The following is a 19,522-nucleotide window of genomic DNA, read 5'->3' on the forward strand; positions in this document are numbered from 1 at the left end:
GAAGTGGAACCCTGAAGCTGAGATGGCTTTTGCTACTTCAAAGTATCCTGACCTCCATAATATGGGGAATGAACAAGAGGTGGACTCTCCAGGGGAGCAGGATGTTGATGCTGATCTGGCCAAGGGTGGAAGTAGTGGTACTGTTTCTAAGGAGAAGCAGTAATTTTATTTTGTAGTTGGTATTTGGCCCATCCAGGGGGGATGTCCCTGGACAAACAATTTTATTTTCTTTTTCTGTTTTTAGGTCAGGGAGACTATCCCTGGCCTTTATGAATATTTTGGTGCCTTTGCCCCAGGGGGTAAGGGCTTTTATTAATATAGGCATGGTGGCCTTTTTTGGCTGATTTTGCTTTTGTCCTTGCTTGGATTTGTGAGTTTCATCCTGTTGGAGCTGTCAAACATTTTGTTTGAATATCCTGCACATCATTTTCGTTTTATCTTGTCATTCATGAGTAATTCAACCAAGTATAGTTTTTTGCTCTAATGGTTGAAGGGGTGGGAAATCCCGGCCTGTTAGGAGGGCTTATGTCCCCTGCCTAGCTGGAGGGCTTGTTATTCGGCCTGTCAGGAGGGCATTTAGACTAAGTGTTTGGGAGAGAACACCCTTGCACCTGTCTTGCTGCGTCCACCCGGTTGTAATCCGTGGCAGTAAACCTAGTTAGGTCAGGCAATTATTTCATGCCTGATTGGTCCTGACATTTACTGTATCTTGTTGTGGTTACCAACTCGTTGGGCACAATCAAGTGCAAAGTTTTGTTTCAGAAATATATAGTAGAGTAGCCCTCAATCCTGAATATTTATGCATATAATCATTTATCATGTGTAATTGTTCAGGATTCAAGAAGTAAATAAGTAGGTTAGTTTGCATACAAAGCATATAAAACACATAGTTTCCCAGGTAGCACATCAGGTTGAGTAGTGATTGAATTTATACCTGATTGTAGCCTGATCTGATCTTTACATATGGAATAATTTTAAATGAGTTACATTCCAGGATCTCGGGATCATTTCCCCTTCTAGCGTTTGGAGCCTGTATGCTCCTTGTCCAACAATTGAATCAATTAGGTAGGGGCCTTCTCATGTGGGGGCAAGTTTGCCTGCTGATTTTTCTTTTTTATTTGGAAATACCTTGCGTAGAACAAGGTCTCCTTCTTTAAAGACTCTGATATTGACGTTTTTGTTGTAAGTCCTGGCAACTACTTGTTGATATGATGTCATCCTGATCTTGGCAGCGTCTCTTAGCTCGTCTGTTAGAACCAGGTTATCTTGCATTAGGTCTCTATTCGCCTCAACGTTATTCAGGCTGTATCTGGATGTTGGTACTCGTACTTTTGCAGGAATGACAGCTTCACAGCCGTACACCAGGGAGTAAGGTGTTTGGCCTGTTGATGTCATTGGAGTTGTCTTGTCTGCCCATAGTACTAATGGAAGTTCTTCAGCCTATCTGCCTCGTCTTCTTTTTAGCTTCTTTTTTAGGCAGCTTATGACTACCTTGTTGCTCGATTCAGCCTAGCCATTGGCTTTCGGATATCCAGGGGTTGACGTTACCAGGTTGATATTCCATTCTTGGCAAAATGCTTGGGTCCTTTTCCCCACAAATTGAGTTCCATTATCACATACTATTTCTGATGGACTCCATATCTGCAAATGATGTTCGTCCTGATGAAGGATATTACTTCTTTCTCAGTTATTTGTCTGAAAGAGTCAGCCTCAATCCATTTGGAGAAGTAATCAGTCATAGCCAACATGAATACTTTTTGTCCTGGAGCTACGGGCAGTTTTCCCACAATATCCATGCCCCACTTTATGAACGGCCAGGGTGCAGAAATTGAATGGAGGAGTTCAGATGGATGATGTATGATTGGTGCATGAATTTGGCAGGCTTCGCATTTTGAGGAGTATTCCAGGCAGTCAGCCCTCGGTGTAGACCAGTTGTAGCTTGTCCTGAGCACTTTGCTTGCCAGGCTCTTTCCTCCTTTGTGGTTGCCACAGTGCCCATCGTGTATTTCTTGAAGTACTAGTTTGGCTTCGTCAGGCTCCAAGGATCTCAGGTAGGGTCCAGCCTGCGATCTCTTGAACAAAGTGTTATTGATGATAGCATAGGTTAAAGCTCTAATTTTAAAGGCCCTTGCCTCATGTCTGCCCTGAGGCAGTATTCCTCGGAGAAACCAATCATAAAAGGGTTTAGTCCAAGAGTTATTATCCTGATTGACAGGATTGACTTGTTCAGGTCTGCTGATGGCTGGTTCTAATAAATGAACAATTGGTATTTTGTCAAAGACTGTAGGGGTAAAATTTGAACCTAGGCTGGCTAAAGCATCAGCCTGGGTGTTCAGGTCTCTTGATATTTGATCTATGTCAAATAAATCAAATTTAGCGGTAAGGTTTTTTGCATATTCTAAATACGAAATCACTTTTGCGTCCTTAGCCGTATAAATTCCCTTTATTTGATTAGCAATTAGGAGTGAATCAGTTTTTTCCTTTAGGTTTTGAACACCGAGGTCTAGACATACCTTTAAGCCTGCTATCAGGGCTTCATATTCTGCTTTGTTGTTCATAGCTTTGAACTCACAGCTTCAGCTTGTGCTATCATATCTCCCTGTGGTGATTTGAGTACTAATCCTAACCCTGTCCCCCTGGCGTTGGATGCCCCATCTAGGAATAGGGTCCATTCTTGGTCTGGAGTTTTATTTTCTAGTTGGTTGACCTCTTTTATCAGGTCTGGTTCCAGGTTAGGGCTAAAGTCTGCCACAAAGTCTGCTAGGGCCTGCAATTTAATCGCTGCCATGGGTTCAAAGGAGATGTCGTATGTGCTAATCTGTACTGACCATTTGGCCATCCTGCCTGAAAGTTCAGGCTTACGTAGGACAGATTTTATGGGTAAATTGGTCCTGACTATAATGGGGTGACTTTCAAAATAAGGTCGCAATTTAGTACATGACATAATTAAAGCTAAAACATATTTTTCAAGCAACCCATACCTCAACTCAGCATCTAGCAAGCTTTTACTTACATAGTAAACTGGATGTTGCTGACCATCCTGTTCTTTCACTAGGACTGCGCTGACTGATGTGTCAGTGACAGATAGGTATACTGACAAAGGTTCTCCCTTCTCTGGCTTAGCCAGTAAGGGTGGAGATGATAAGTAGGATTTTAGATCCTGAAAATCCGTTTCATGTTCATCCGTCCATTGGAACTGCTTATTCTTTCTGAGGAGATTGTAGAATGTTTTGCACCTCTCGGAGGATCTTGATATGAAACGGTTCAGGGCAGCTACCCGACCTATCAATTTCTGGATATCCTTGACAGACTTGGGTGACTGCAGCTCCAGGATAGCCTTTATATGTTCAGGACTGGCTTCTATGCTCCTTTTTGTGACCATATATCCAAGGAACTTGCCTGCAGAGACTCCAAAGTGGCATTTTGCAGGGTTTAGCTTCATGTTGTATTTTTCTAATATCTCGAATGCTATTTCTAGATGTTACACATGATCTTCTGCATTTTTGGATTTCACCACCATGTCGTCTATGTATACTTCCATGATGTCACCTATTTGGTCTTTAAACATCATGTTGACCAGGCGTTGGTACGTTGCCCCTGCATTCTTCAGGCCGAAAGGCATGGCAGTGTAACAGTACATGCCTCGGTCTGTAATGAATGCAGTACTCTCCTCGTCAGCAGGGTGCATCTTCATTTGATTGAATCCACTGGAAGCATCCATGAATGTCAGCATCTCATGGCCTGCTGTGGCGTCTACCATGGCATCAATATGTGGCAAGGGAAATGGATCTTTAGGACATGCTTTGTTCAGGTCAGTGTAGTCTACACAGACTCTCCACTTTCCGTTCTTTTTCTGCACAACAACTACGCTAGACAGCCACTCAGGGTACATTACTTCCCTGATCATTCCCATATCCAAGAGTTTTTTTACTTCCTCGTTAATTATGGTGTTTCTTTTAGCTGCAAATTTCCGCCTTTTCTGCTGTACAGGCTTAAAATATGGGTCAACATTGAGTTTATGTGTAATTATATCAGCACTAATTCCAGTCATATCAAAATGCGACCAAGCAAACCAAGATGATTTATTTTTAAGAAACTTTATCAGTTCAGGCCTGACACTATCTAGTGCGTCAGATCCTACTAAAACATACCTGTCAGGGTACTCATGGTCTAGGATTACCTGATCTGTTTCCATTCTGGGAGGTGCTACATAAGTGCTCCTGACAGGGTACTGTAATTGATATGCAAGGGACTTACCTGCCTTGGAAGGTTTTAAGGCTGTTGTGTAGCATTCCTGGGCTGCCTTGTGATCTCCTTTGATCGTGGCTACGCCCCAGTCTGTTGGTATCTTGATACACTGGTGATAGGTTGATGGCACGGCCTTGACATTATGAATCCAGGGCCTGCCCAAGATTGCGTTGTAAGATGACAGGCAATCAAGGACTCCAAATTTTTTCATAACATGAGACTCCTTCCACGTAGGTTGGGAGATGGATTTCTCCTAGAGTACTCCTGGTCTCGCCACTGAATCCTACTAGGACACTGGATTTTTTGGTGATTTGGTCTTCATTGATCTTCATGGCTTTCAGTACGTCAAGCATGATCAGGTTCACAGAGCTGCCTCCATCTATCAGGATCCTTCTTACTGTGGTGGTTCCAATTTTCATAGAAATTACCAGGCCATCATGATGAATATCAGGGATGCCCACCAATTCACAATCATTGAAGGTGATTATTGGGATATGATCTGGCTTGCAGGGTGATGCGGTCCTTGGCGTCCTGGCTATCTTCTTTGATGCTGAACTTGTCAGGCCGCAAATTTCTGATCCACCAGATATGAATTTTACTTCATAGATTGGAGGTGGTGGAGGGAGGTTATCTTCTTTAACCTGGTTTGCATTCCTGCCCTTCGTCTTGATCAGGTCTTTCAGGTATCCAGATTTTAGCAGATAGGCTACTTCTTTTCTCAGGGTGAAACAATCATCCGTCGTGTGGCCAATATCCATGTGGAATTCGCACCATTTAGAATTGTCCCTTCTGGGGTTAGGATTTTCTGACTTCCTGGGCCATCTGACAGCTGATCCCATGTTGTCAAGTCTCTGGATTAATCCTGCAATATCAACACTGAAGTTATGTTCGGAAATAGGTGGATAAACTTTAACCTTACCTTGATACTCATGAGCCAGGTTAACTTCTTATTGAGCTGGCCTGGAATATGGAGTAGGCCTATAATTGTTTCCTTTATTGCTCTTCCTACTGCTCCTTTCACGATCCTTTGATTTACCGGGTGATCCGAGTTTATAACTTTTATCTTCCTCTAGCCTGATGAAGGCAAGAGTCTTGGCCTGAACATCCTCGAAGGTATTGCAGGGATACTTAGTGAGCTCGTTGTACAAGTCACTATATGGTAGTAACCTCTGCCTGAATGCCTCCACTGCTGTTCCAATGTCACACCTGGGTATAGATACTTTTTCCTTGTTGAATCTTGCAAGGAATGTCCTGAGGGTTTCGTCAGGCTTCTGTGTAACTCGTTAAAGGTCACTGGGTCGTTTCTCCAATTCACTGCTACTTGCAAACTGCTGGTTGAAGCTGTTGATCAGGTTGGCGAAGGAATGGATGCTCCCAGTTGGCAGGATGATGTACCATTGCAGGGCAGGGCCGGTCAGGGTCGTTCCAAATCCCTTGCACATGCAGACTTGTCTGAATTCGCTGGGAATAGATGCAGCCAGCATTTTTTGTTTATAAGGAGCCACGTGATTTTGTGGATCCGTGGTTCCATCATAGACCCTCATGGATGGAACTACAAACTTCTTTGGTAGATCTACCTTTGCTATTTCGTCTATGATAGGCGAATCAGCATAACTGTCAGGAGCAGCTTCTTCCATGCTAGCAGGTACTCCAGGTATCGTATCAAATTTTTCATTGAGTTTCTTAATCTCCTGAACCACTGCCATCATGATGGCTGCTGCAGATTCCTCAGGTTTTTCCTAGTCATTCTTTGGTTCTCCGTCACCATCGACAGCAATAAATTTTGATACACTTGGGCTCCCAAAACTGGAAAAATCGATATTTTTGATGATTGATGCAAATGGGGTTCCTGGTTGGAATCTAGAGCCTGCTCCTTGGGTTTTCTCTAATTTTTGTTTTAGAGCTGACTCAGATTCTCTCAATTGCAAGGTTTCAGCCTCAGTTTGGGCTACTTTTTCTTTCAAGCTTTCCAACTCAACGATTTGCTGGAGAGCTGTGTTTAATTGTTCTTCAATGGTGGGCTGGGCCATTTTTGTAGGATTCTTGAATTTTTGTGAGATAAGAAAAAATGATTTAAAGAGCTAGATGCCCCACGGTGGGCGCCAATTGTTTTGTATGGATTTTGCGCAAGGCGAAATCAAGTCAGGGTAGTTTTGAATAGGGTTAACTAGCTCTAATGGGTCTGTTGGTCCGGTCGTCAGGGTAAGAATGTTTGCTATGAATATAACAAAAATAATAATAATAAGACAAAGAATTTTATACGTGGAAAAACCCTTGAATGGGAAAAAACCACGGGCACCAAGCCAGGAGAGGATTTCACTATGTAATTGGGAGAATCAGTGTATGACAATGATAATATTAGTATTTCTCTAAGTATAATATATGTGGACGTATGCTTTCTTTTGTGTGTATATGATATATCTTCAATATCTTCAAAGTGTTCCTTATATAAGCTCTAACTTGAACGGCTGCCTGATACTGAATTAAATGCGGATTATTCTCCTTAATTGCCTGTGATAATTGCCAATATTCCTCCCTTAATTACCGCATTTACTGCAAGATCTTTCCATTCAATGCTGCGTATATAATCCTTTTATAATATGCATTTCTGGTCTGATATTGTCCTGATATTTTGACCGTTGTCCTCTCTGTGGCCTGGCGCCTATCTTCATATGTCCTGATAGCCTGACACCCTGACAGTCAGGTTGAGATGAGACACTGATCAGGGGCGTCTGCGGATTTCCAGGCCTAACACTTAACTTATATCATCAAGTTCACACGAAAGTCCACACGGCTCATAGGCCTCGTTTTTCGTGAAACCCTAGCTTGACATTAGGTTAGATTTAGGGGTTTAGATCGTGTGTAGTATTAGAAACCCTAATTAGTAATATGACTCAACTCATAAGTAGTTTCAACATAATTACTAATTATAAGCTTAAAATAAAACCACACTCAATATGAATATAAGCTTCCTTGTAAAATAAATACTCCTACAAAAAATATTTTAAAAAATAAAACAATTTTCTAAAAACAGTTTAAAAACTATTTTTGTCGTGTATTATATAAACTTCACATCTCAATGTTTTAGTAAAAGAACTATAACATTGAACTCTTATATAAGTAATGTTATAGCTGTGAGGCTATAACCTTACCAATCTAAGAAGTGCATTCTTACGTTACCATTACGAGATAACCACCTACACTATCCTAATCTACTTAGGAGATCTTCGAATGTAGGCTTCTTCATTATCCAAGCTTGATTAATCTTTAAATGAGCTTCATCTTCTCATGAATGCTTGAATAATACTTCAATAACTTGTAATATCTTGATCCTTGATTGAGGGCTTGATCATGATATAAACACATCATACTTCCATCACAATTCCTTAATGCTTGCGATTAGTAAGTCCAATATAAAAGACTAAACAAACAATTACGCGCAACGAGTATATAAAATATCAAGTACTCTTGACATCATCAAAACATAAACATATATTTATATGGTCCAACAGACATTGTGGCAAGATTTCTGATAATCAGCTGAATACCCTGCCATATGAGGTATAGGAGCAGGATAGCTAATAGTAGGTGCGTGAATGGATTGTGGCAATCCTTTGCAGTCAAACCCATGAAGCCTGGTGGATAATTATCTAACCCTGTGTGACTGTCTAGAAGTATTTTCAGAAATATTATTTGGCATATTATTTTCATTGTCTATAATCGGCTCAGTATTCTGAGTGGAATTATTATTTGGTGTATTATTTGTTGATGATGCAACAGTTAAAACACCATTGTTATCAGTACTAGGAATTTCAGTATTGATAAAAGTAGAAATATCTTGTGCAATAGTATGTGACTGCTCAGTAGTGGAAGAAGTAAGGGCTTTAGCAGTAGCAACAACATTATTATGTTGAAAAACAGGGAAATTTGAGCTACTATTGGATCTGAGACCAGATTTAATTTTGAATTGAGGGTAATAAGGAAAGAGTTTCTCCTAAAAATTTATATCTCTGCTCAGAATCACCTTCTTATTATCCAAATCATATAGTCTATATCCTTTTTAGCAAAAGAATACCCAAGAAAGACACATCCAGCTGCTCTAGGCTCAAACTTGTCACCCACCTTATGTGCAGCATAACATAGGCAACCAACCACTTAGAGATGACTGTAATAAGGAGGTTTTTGGAATAATGTTTCAAAAGGAGTAGACCATTTCAGGACAGTATAAGGCATTAGAATGTTCAAATGTGTAGCAGCAAACACCATATCACCCCAAAATTGCTTAGGTGAATGAGCTTGAAATCTTAGAGCCCTGACTATCTCTAATAGATGCTTATGTTTCCTCTCAATAGTACCATTTTGTTGAGGATTCCCTGGTATAGTCTTCTGATGAATAATACCTTTATCAAAAAATAACTGCCCACACTGTTCTTGAACAACTTCAGTCCCATTATCACTTCTCAAGATGTTCATACTCACTTGAAATTGAGTGTTAACATAGGCTAAGAAATTATGTAATGTTTGCCTGACAGTATTCTTGGTTTTCAAAAGTATAGTCCATGTTACCCTACTAAAATCATCTACTATGGTGAGAAAGTAAGATGCATCAGTCAAGGACTTAACTCTATAGGGCCCCTATAGGTCAACATGTATCAACTCAAATATTCTAACGGAAATAGTATTGCTAACAGGGAAGGGCATTTTATGATGCTTTGCTAGAAAACAGGTATCACAATGCATATAATCTGTTTCTTTATTAAATTTCAAAGTAGTCATTACATGCTTAAGAGTAGTCAGAGAACTATGTCCCAACCTAGTATGCATTAATGCTATATCAGCAACAGTAGAAGCAGATAGTGAAAAACTAGGAGTACAATCTCTAGAATTACAATCACTTTTATTAGAAACTGAATTGAAAATAGCAGCAAACTAGTAAATCCCATCTCTTTTCCAATCAGTGCAAAGTGTCTGCTTAGTGGAAGGATCCTAAATAGAACATTCAATGGATGTAAAATGAGCTATTAGACTGTTATCAGACAAAAGCTTACCAACGGATAGCAGGTTGTGCGTAAAATCAGGCAAGTCAAGCACATTATGCAAATTAATATGATGAGTTAAAAGAACCTCACCAATAAATTTGACCAATTTCATTTGTCCATCAGGTAAAGTAATGGCTAATGGTCTAGTCAATCGTTTTAAAGATGTAAACATTTTATACTCAAAAGCCATGTGGTCTGATGTTCCTGAGTCAACAATCCAACAATAAGAAGTGGAAGCATGAGAAGAAAATAAAGCAGCTGATGCAAAGATCATACCTGCGAAAGACAAGCTGATCCAGAGACAGAAGACTGAGATTTAATTTTAAGCAATTCCTTGGCATTTGCTAGAGCAAAGGAAGGATCAGACACAGAAGCATGAACTGATGTTATATCATGAAAACTCTCAATATTGATCAGAACTGATCAAAAATACGATTGTAGTTCACTCAAGAGAGAGCTCGAGAAAATGATCAATCAATTGATCAAGGAATGATCAAGTACAAGAATGAAAGAATAATCAAAATTGATCGAAGAAATGATCAAAGTTGACCTAAAAATGCAGCGGAATTGTAGCGAAATCAAAGTAATTATCGCAAAAGCAACCACAGGATCTTCGTTGACGATAATACCATGTAGAATTTCTTCAATGTCAGCTTTCCTCTATTAATGGAGAGCTTGAGTATAGAAGAATCTAGAACAATCTAGTAAAGATTGTGAACAACAAGGTAAATAAAGGAGAGTTTAGTGATTATATTGTGTTAACTTACAATGAAAGATCAACCGAGTATTTATATACAAAGCTAGAAAGGTAAACTATTCTAACAAACTTGAAACAGAATTTGTCGGTTGTTAGTGATGAGATGTGAGCTGGATGTGAGATGGCAAGTGAAGCAACAAACTTATTGCTGACAAATTGTAATACTCCGTATTTATATGTCTTAGGGTACTCTATCGAGTAGCCCTTACTCTGTCGAGTAAGGGCAAGTTGCGATACAAAATAGTTTCTGACCTGTTGGGTACTCGATCGAGTAACTGGGGTACTCGATCGAGTGTCCGGTTTTACGGGGAGATTTCTCGGGTTTTGTTAATTATGCGATTTAGGTATTTAAGTTTCGTCGTCATTGTTTTAAATCGCTTTTACAAAACCTAAAACCTGTTTAAGAGAGAAAGCAACCAGTTCATCTTCCTAATCGCATTCTTAGCAATTCCCGGAGTTCAGACGGTCAGTTCTTGTCGTTGTTCGTATCGTTGGATTCCTTGCGTCGAGGGTAAGATCTACGTACCCTTTTTATTGTCTTTCCCTTGTTTTGGTTAAACCCTAATTTAGAGATTGGGGGTTTTTATGTGTAGTGTGTGATGTGTAGTCTTTATGTGCTATATGATAGGAGGAGGGTTCGTAGAAGAGGCTTTTTGATACAGCTGTTGATACCGTCTGACTGTTGTGCTTTCCAGGTAGGATTTCCTACTCAGTATTAGTCCCATAATGGGGTATTGGTGATGTGTTGTATTCAGTTGTTTGATATAATGATTGTACTGTGTTTGTGGTTGTGATTGCTGTTGATGGTTCTCGAGATGCGTTCTCGGCTGAGTGGGGTCACTTGCGGGAGTGACTTCACGCCCTAGTTTCGCCCTTCGTGGAACCCGCCACGGAAGGGGATGTGCACATTAATGGACAGGGATATCGCTCGGTATGATGAGCGGGGCTTAGGTGGGAACGGCCGCGGTCCCCCATCGGCGGGTCCGGTCCAAAGGGACGATCGATGATTGAGACGGTTGGTTGGTTTGTGTGTGTGTGTGTGTGTGTGTGTGTGTGTGATTCAAATTGTCTGTTTATCTTATTATTGTTATCTATATTGATTGTGTGATTAGTACGACCCGGTGTTGTTTTGTAAACTGCGGTGATCCATTCGGGGATGGTGAGCAGATATTGAGCAGGTATTGAGATGAGTACTGGGATAGCTGGGATGCCACGACATGATGATAGGAGTCTTCCGCTGTAGCCTTTAGTTTATTTATAATTCAGTTAGACAGTCAGTTTGCAATAATGTATCGTACTTTGGGTTTGGTTTGAGGATTGTATTTATTCACTAAACTATTTATAATAAACGTTGTTTCTTTATTGTTGTTTGATTATCATACCTCGGGCAACCGAGATGGTAATGTCTTCATACCTGAGTGGTCCTGGTAAGGCACTTGGAGTATGGGGGTGTTACACAAATATCTCAACATGTGATAATACTAAGATATAATTCATTAACGGGGTTCGTAATTTACAAACCCACCTTTCAGGGCTCAAGAAACATGAGATACAAATACCATGATATGATTAAAAGTAAAAGTATTATATTGATGTCATTAAAACATGAATACATGAATATCTTAGTGTATTGTATATTTGTATATACTCCTACTGCAGCAGGAGCCAGGAACCAGGCCAACACTGATCACGAATTAGGCAACAATCCTGTTAGCACTACCCTGATAACAACCACTACTAGGCCTACTTTGGGAGGCCATAAGTATAAGTGCAAGCACAACTAGCAACTGCCACCTTGGCAGGATGAAACTTCAACCAACAAATATCATAAAAGTCCTAGGGAGCTAGGTTTAATTCACACTGCATCCAAGAGAAAACCAAGCTGAAGACAAGTTGCTGAAAGGGACATAAAGCATAAAGCAGATTGCCATTTCTGGCAAAACAAGGGGAGAACTGATGCTAAGGTCCTTTTTGTTTGTCTCTCCATATTTCATATATCACCTAGAGCCAAAGTCAAGCCACGAGCTGCACCCACTCGTTCTTATACTCCCAGCCAAAGCAGCACAACAGCCAAGGAAGCAGCCTGTCACTATCAGTTGCAGTTTTTTGTTTTTTTATTGCAGTTTTCTTTAAATCATTTTGTTATCATTGCAAAATATTTCCATCACTTTGTTTTTATCCTAAGAACTAATCCTGGCCCTTAGATGAGATTTATTGGGTAAAATTGGAACAGAATTCCAAGGGAGAGGCCTATATAAGGACCTCTACCCCAACTGCATTGAGGCAGCTTTTTGATGAATTAAACCTGAGATTTCTCTCAAATTCAAACCTCTTTAACTTGTGCTTAGTCTGTAGTTAAGAGCCATGCTTGGTGACAACCTGTTCTAGGCTGTGGTTGTTGATCAATAACTTGTGGCAAAGTTTATTCAATCTTGTGCACTGACTGTGGGTTGTCTGATCTTTGTTGTTGATATAAGTTGTGAGTTACCTGTGCATAGACTGTGGTAATCCTCAATTTATGTCATGCAACTTGTTATCTTAATTCCCTATGAGTATTCTGTGGGATTTAAGTTGATAATTATATCATTTGGTCCTTGTTCAATCCCAAACAACACTCCTGTGTCAAGCTATCTGATCCCTTCTGCCAGTCATTCTTATTTAATCCATTTAAAGTACTTAGAGTGTCTCTAAAATCCTAAAAAATCACTCAAAGTTAGTTTACTCAGTTAAATGATTTGTCACGAAGTTTCATGAATTTAGCAGCTCATTTGGTATTTTTAGTCCATTTCTGAAGGCTCATTGCATTCTTTAGAAGCTTAAAAAAAGTCAATTCAACTAAAGTTTGAGTCTTTATGTCAGCCATGGGGTTTGACACTGGAAATTGGTAACCAGAGCCAGTTTATAACACAATTCTACCTTTGTGTTAGTCTTGGGTTGAGAGAAAGTATGAGTTCATTATCCCTACCTACAACAAAAACACAAAAATAACCATGAGTGAAACCAGGATAGAAACTCTTGCAGGAAATGTGGATACACTGCTCAATGCTGTCCACACAGTAATGGAGAGGTTTCCAAACCATGATCCAAGAAGACAACCACCTGCCAGAGGAAGAGGTAGAGGCAGATGCTTCTTTGTGGGAGCAGGTAGAGGACAACCACTACATGAATATGAGTCAGATTATGAAGAAAGCAACAGGACTCAGGAGGAGGTTCCTCAGCACACAAACAAGCATATAAAGGTAGAAATCCCTGAATTTTATGGTAGCCTAAATCCTGATGATTTATTAGAATGGATTAGGGATATTCAGAAAATTTTTGAGTATAAAGGTTACACTGATGTTAAAGCCTTTAAAGTTACTATCTTGAAATTAAAGGGTTATGCTTCGCTATGGTCTGATAACCTAAAACACCAAAGGATTAGAGAAGGGAAAGAACTATTTAGGTCTTGGACTAAGATTAAGAAAAAAATGTTTGGTAAATTTGTCACCAAAAATTACACTCAGGATCTCATTATTAAGCAGTCCAAACTTAGGCACGATGAGAGACCTATTGAGGCCTACATGAGGGAGTTTGAGCAGTTGACCTTGTAGTGTGAGATTAATGAAAAACCTGAGCAAAGGATTGCTAGGTTTCTAGAGGGTCTTGACAAAAATATTGCTGCAAAGGTTAGAATGCAAGCATTGTGGTCCTATGATGATGTGGTAAACCTAGCTCTCAGGGTAGAGAAAATGGGGAAGGCTTAGCCTGTAGTATCTAAGACCACCACTAGACCTGCATTCGGACCATTTACTGGTGTCAGGATTAGGAGTACACCTAAGCCAGCTACATCACCTGCACTAGATAAAGGAAAAGCCCCCATGAACCAGAAAACCAACCCACCTATGACTTAGGGAAAGATCAAATGCTTTCAGTGTCAAGGATATGGCCACTTCAGGAAGGATTGTCCTTCTAAGAAGGCACTAACAACAATGGAAATAGAAGAGTGGGAAAGAGAGGGATTGGTTGAGTGTGAGGAGGAAGAGAGCCTAGTGCTGGAGGAAATGGAAGCTGAAGAAGAGTCAGACCAAGATCAGGTTGTAGCTCATCCTGATACATGGGACAGCTTGGTCATAGGGAGAGTCATGCACTCACAACAGGACCCATTGAAAGCTGACCAGAGATCCCTGATCTTCAGGAGTAGATGTACAGTTCACGGAAGGGTCTGTAACTTGATCATAGATAGAGGGAGTTTTACCAATGTAGCTTCCATCACCATGGTCAACAAACTGAATCTGGTGACTCAGGATCACCCAAACCCTTACAAGCTCAGATGGTTAAACAAGGAAGCAGAGGTTAAGGTTGATAAGCAATGTCTGGTTCCATTCTCTATTGGGAAGGTGTACAAAGATGAAATGTTGTTTGATATTGTACCCATGGATGCTTGACACCTGCTTTTAGGGAGACCATGGGAATTTGACAGGAATACAACTCACCAGGGCAAGGATAATGTTTACAGTTTCAAACATGAAGGTAGGAAAGTCACCCTGACCCCCTTACCACCAAATCAAAGAAACTATGGGAGTCCAAACATGCCAGGGGAGATCAGTGGTGTGTTGTTCTTATCTAAGGCTGCCATGATCCAGGAACTGAGACAGGAGCAACCTGTATTGATCCTGCTGTCTAAGGAAGTGACTGAAAAGAAGGGTTCTGAGTGGCCTGCAGAAATTGAACCTTTGATCCATAAGTTCAGAGATGTGTTTCCAAAAGAACTACCTAGTGGACTGCCACCCTTAAAGGGAATTAAGCACCATATTGATCTTGTACCAGGCTCCGTGCTGCCTACCAAGCCTGCTTACCGGAGTGACCCAATAGCCACCAAGGAATTACAATATCAAATTGAGGAGCTTATGAGCAAGGGCTTTGTCAGGGAATCTCTAAGTCCTTGTGCAGTCCCTGCATTGCTTGTTCCTAAGAAGGATGGAACATGGAGAATGTGTACTGACAGTAGGGCCATTAACATCACTGTTAAGTACATGTTTCCAATTCCAAGGCTAGATGATATGCTTGATAAACCGAGTGGTGCCAGAATTTTCTTTAAGATTGATCTCAGGCAAGGGTACCATCAAGTGAGAATCAGGGAAGGGGATGAATGGAAGACTACTTTTAAGACAAAGCATGAGTTGTATGAGTGGCTTGTGATGCTATTTGGCCTCTCAAATGTACCTAGCACTTTCATGAGGTTGATGACTACAATGCTGAGGCCATGCTTGGGTCAGTTTGTTGTGGTATACTTTGATGACATACTGGTTTACAGCAGAAGCAGGGAAGAGCATCTCAGGCACCTTGAAGTGGTCTTTAAAATTCTCAGGGAGCAGAAACTGTTTGGCAAGCTAGAAAAGTGCACCTTCATGGTTGAAGAGGTGACCTTTCTAGCCTACATTTTATCTGGAAGGGGTATATCAGTGGACCGGGAGAAGATCTCATTAATTCAGTCCTGGCCAGTCCCTAAAACAATGACTAAAGTCAGGAGATTCCATGGATTGGCTTCCTTTTATAGAAGGTTCATTCAAAACATCAGCTCAGTTGTAGCATCAATCACAGAGTGCATGAAGAAGGGAGAGTTTCAATGGACTGATAATTCTCAGCAATCCTTTGAAATGATTAAGAAGTTAATGTGTGAAACCCCTATCCTGAAGCTACCAGATTTTGATCAACTGTTTGAGGTAGAGTGTGATGCCAGTGGAGTAGACATTGGAGCAGTTTTAATTCAAGCTAAAAAACCAGTAGCCTATTTCAATAAGAAGTTAAATGAAGCTAAGTTAAAATACTCTACCCATGATAAGGAGTTTTATGCTATCATCAGAGCCCTGATGCATTGGAATCATTATCTGAAGCCTAAACCATTTGTGTTGCACTCAGACCATAAGGCCCTGAAATATATCAATGATCAACACAAGTTGAGTCACAGGCATGCCAAGTGGGTGAAGTTGTTGCAGTAATTCATATTTTCCAGTAAATACAAGGAGGGAAAACAAAATGTGGTGGCATATGCATTATCAAGGAGGCACTCCTTACTATCAGTCATGGGAAACAAGGTCCTTGGATTTGAATTTATGAAGGAGATGTACAAGGAAGATCCTGATTTTTCTGAGGAGTGGGTAACTCAAACTGAGGGGCAAAAGATCCCAGGGAGCAAGTATCTCTTGCAGGATGGGTTCTTGTTCCAGGGCAATAATCTGTGTGTACCTAGGGGTTCTTACATGGATCTGCTGATAAGGAAAGTTCACCCAGGAGGCTTGGGATGTCATTTTGGAGCCCAAAAGACAGTGGACATACTTTAGGATCAATTCTATTAGCCCAGAATGATGGGAGATATCCAGGTCAATCTCAGAAGAGGTTTAACGTGTTAACAAGCCAAGAGCTCTTTCTAGGCTGGGCCATATACTCCCCTACCAGTGCCTGATAAGCCATCGGAAGATGTGAGCACAAATTTTATTGTTGCATTACCCAGAACTCAGAGGGGCAAAGATTCTGTGATGGTAGTTACTGATAGATTCAGCAAGATGTCTTATTTTGTGGCATGCAAGAAAACTTAGGATGCTGATAGTATTGCCGAACTCTACTTACAGGAAATTGTGAGGCTGCATGGGGTACCAAAGACCATAGTGTCTGACAGGGACACCAAATTCATGAGCTATTTCTAGAGGACCCTATGGAGGCTTCTGAAGACTAAGTTGGTATTCCTTACTTCTCACCATCCTCAAACTGAGGTCACCAACAAGAAATTGGGGAAGATACTGAGGTGCATAGTCAGCAAGTCCTTGAAGGATTGGGATCTAAAACTGTCACAGACTGAGTTTGCATTCAATAGAGCACCATCTGCTGCAACTGGTCATAGTCCATTTGTGATAGTCTATGAGGTTAACTCACTCATGCCCTTAGAACTGTCCAATATTCCAAGAGGATAGGTGAACTTTGATGTTAAGGCCAGAGCTGAACAGATGCTAAAACTACATGAACATGAATCAGTCAGGAAGCAGATTCTGAAGGCCAATGAGAGGTACAAAAGGCAGTCTAAGGTCCTTCAAAAGAAGAAGGAGTTCATGCCAGAGGATCTAGTCTGGATTCATCTAAGAAAAGAAAGGTTCCCAGCTAGGAGAAAGAACAAAATGATGTCAAGAGCTGATGGTCCCTTTGAAATTGTTGAAAGGATTGGGTCAAATGCCTACAAAGTTGATCTACCAGGTGACTATGGAGTACATGGTACTTTCAATGTAAGAGACCTCAATCCCTATTATGAATCCGATGATGAGGAGACTACAAGCTTGAGGACAAACCCGGTTCAACCAGGGGAGGCTGCAGTAAGAGCAAGGAACCAGGCCAACACTAATCAGGAATCAGGCAACAATCCTAACAGCACTACCCCAATACCAGCACTAGTAGAAAAAGTCTTATTGACATCGGTTTTTTTGCCCCATTTACATCGGTTTTGGGGCGATGTTTCAGGGGGCAACGTTTATGGCATTTATAACAAAAACATCGGTTTTAAAACCGATGTTAATTGCACATAGTTACATCGGTTTCTTCCTAGAACCGATGTAAATAACACAAAATTTACATCGGCTTCTTGCTAGAACTGATGTTAATGGCCTCCAATTTACATCAAAACATAAAACCGATGTAAATATCACCTTATTTACATCACTTATTGACTAAAACCAATGTAAATAGTTTTTTTATTAATTAAAAAAAATTACATTTGAGGCGTTTTCCCATTTTCTTATGGAAAACGCCTCAAATGAGAGTTGCAATTAATTAAAAAAAATTTACATTTCCAAAACCCATAATTTAATACTCCAAAATTAAAAATATACATGTATTTTGAACATAAATATTCTTAGATCTACACATAAAAAGATGCCAATACTTATGACTTGTGACTGAATAATAATAATAATAATAGTACAAATTTTAATAAAAAAAATAAACATAATTGTGTAATACTCCTCATTTGTTCCTTATATTTGAGCTCCTTCTAACTTGCAATATTGCGTCTAGTTTTCACCTTGAAAAGCCTCAGTTCATCATCATCTGCTCACAACAAGTTCAGGATAGGCTTCCCATGTCTAAAAAAGCCGAGTAATGTCAAGTTCAGCGCCTGTCCCGAATCCAAGTAAAATAGATAGTATATTTATAAGTGTATAATAAGTGTACGGCTTACCCTGTTACAACAGCATCAAGTATTTTGGGATGACATCAAAAGATATTCCAAATGAGGCAACCTGCAAACAAAATCCAAAAGATTTGTGCTACAGCAAGGTAGTCAAGGATCATTAAATGTTGCGATAATTGGAGTATAACTGTCAAATTGTCAATAAATGGAGTAAGAATAGTACCTGGAAACCCTTGTATTTAATAATCCCTTCAAACCGATCAAGTATGTACAAGTAACCACCATGATCGAAGTACGTTATATCCCCTGTATGAAGCCACCCGTCATCTTCAAATGTAAAACGAGTAATATCAATGTTCAAATATCCTGTCAAAGAGGCAATCTCTTGTATAACTTATCACAAATACTAATTTCATACTCAACACTATTACTCAAATAACAAGTGAATGAGAGGATTGAAAGCGTATCGGGCGACTGATCTGTAAGCTATGGGTATGGTTGTTCAGAACTAGGCTAAACATAAGATGTATTAAGAAGCATATTGTAATACCTTGGGACATTTCGTAATATAACATGCGGAATATGATGATAGTCGCAAATATGAGCTCTTTAGACTACTAATTAAGTGCTGGCATGGGAATTGGCGCACAAAGATGGATTGCTAACGAACAAAGACAATGGGAGTACCTTGATTAGGCAAAAATCCAACTTGTTTGGCCGCACTCCAAGTTATGTCCCATAGTCCTATAAGAAACTATATTATTATGAGAATAAAACATGCATTTGTAAGTATATAAATATATATACACACATTTGTAAGGAAAGAAAAATATGTAAAAGAAAAATTATAGACAACGTATTGATAGCACGTAACAGATTCTGAAATGGACGAGGAGCCCTAGCTAACACTATGTAGATGGCTCAAGTCCCTTTAAACAAGAGAAAAGGGGACATGTTTGAAAGCACATGCCATTTCAGCTATTAAAAAAAGCAAAAAGAAACTACCAAAGGTCCATAACAGTACAGACTTTTGCTGTAAAACTTCCAATTAGTCTCCTGTGAGACTTCATGAGTAGTATATTCTAAGTGAAAAACTAGATATTGGACTAATAATATAGTAATCTCGAATCACCTTGTCGAGTGGCAATGAACCATTACCGGTCGGGGTTGACTATCCACCTGATTGTTTCATAAAACATCCACAAATATTACAAACCCTAACTTACCTAATCCTCTATTTTAACATCAAAAATCAATTACTCTTAGTCAACTTTCATAATTCCTATTAAAAGCGATAAATTAGAAATCATAAGTCATGATCTAAGA

Source organism: Silene latifolia, chromosome 10 (assembly GCF_048544455.1).
Source record: "Silene latifolia isolate original U9 population chromosome 10, ASM4854445v1, whole genome shotgun sequence".
In the NCBI taxonomy this organism is placed as follows: Eukaryota; Viridiplantae; Streptophyta; class Magnoliopsida; order Caryophyllales; family Caryophyllaceae; genus Silene; species Silene latifolia.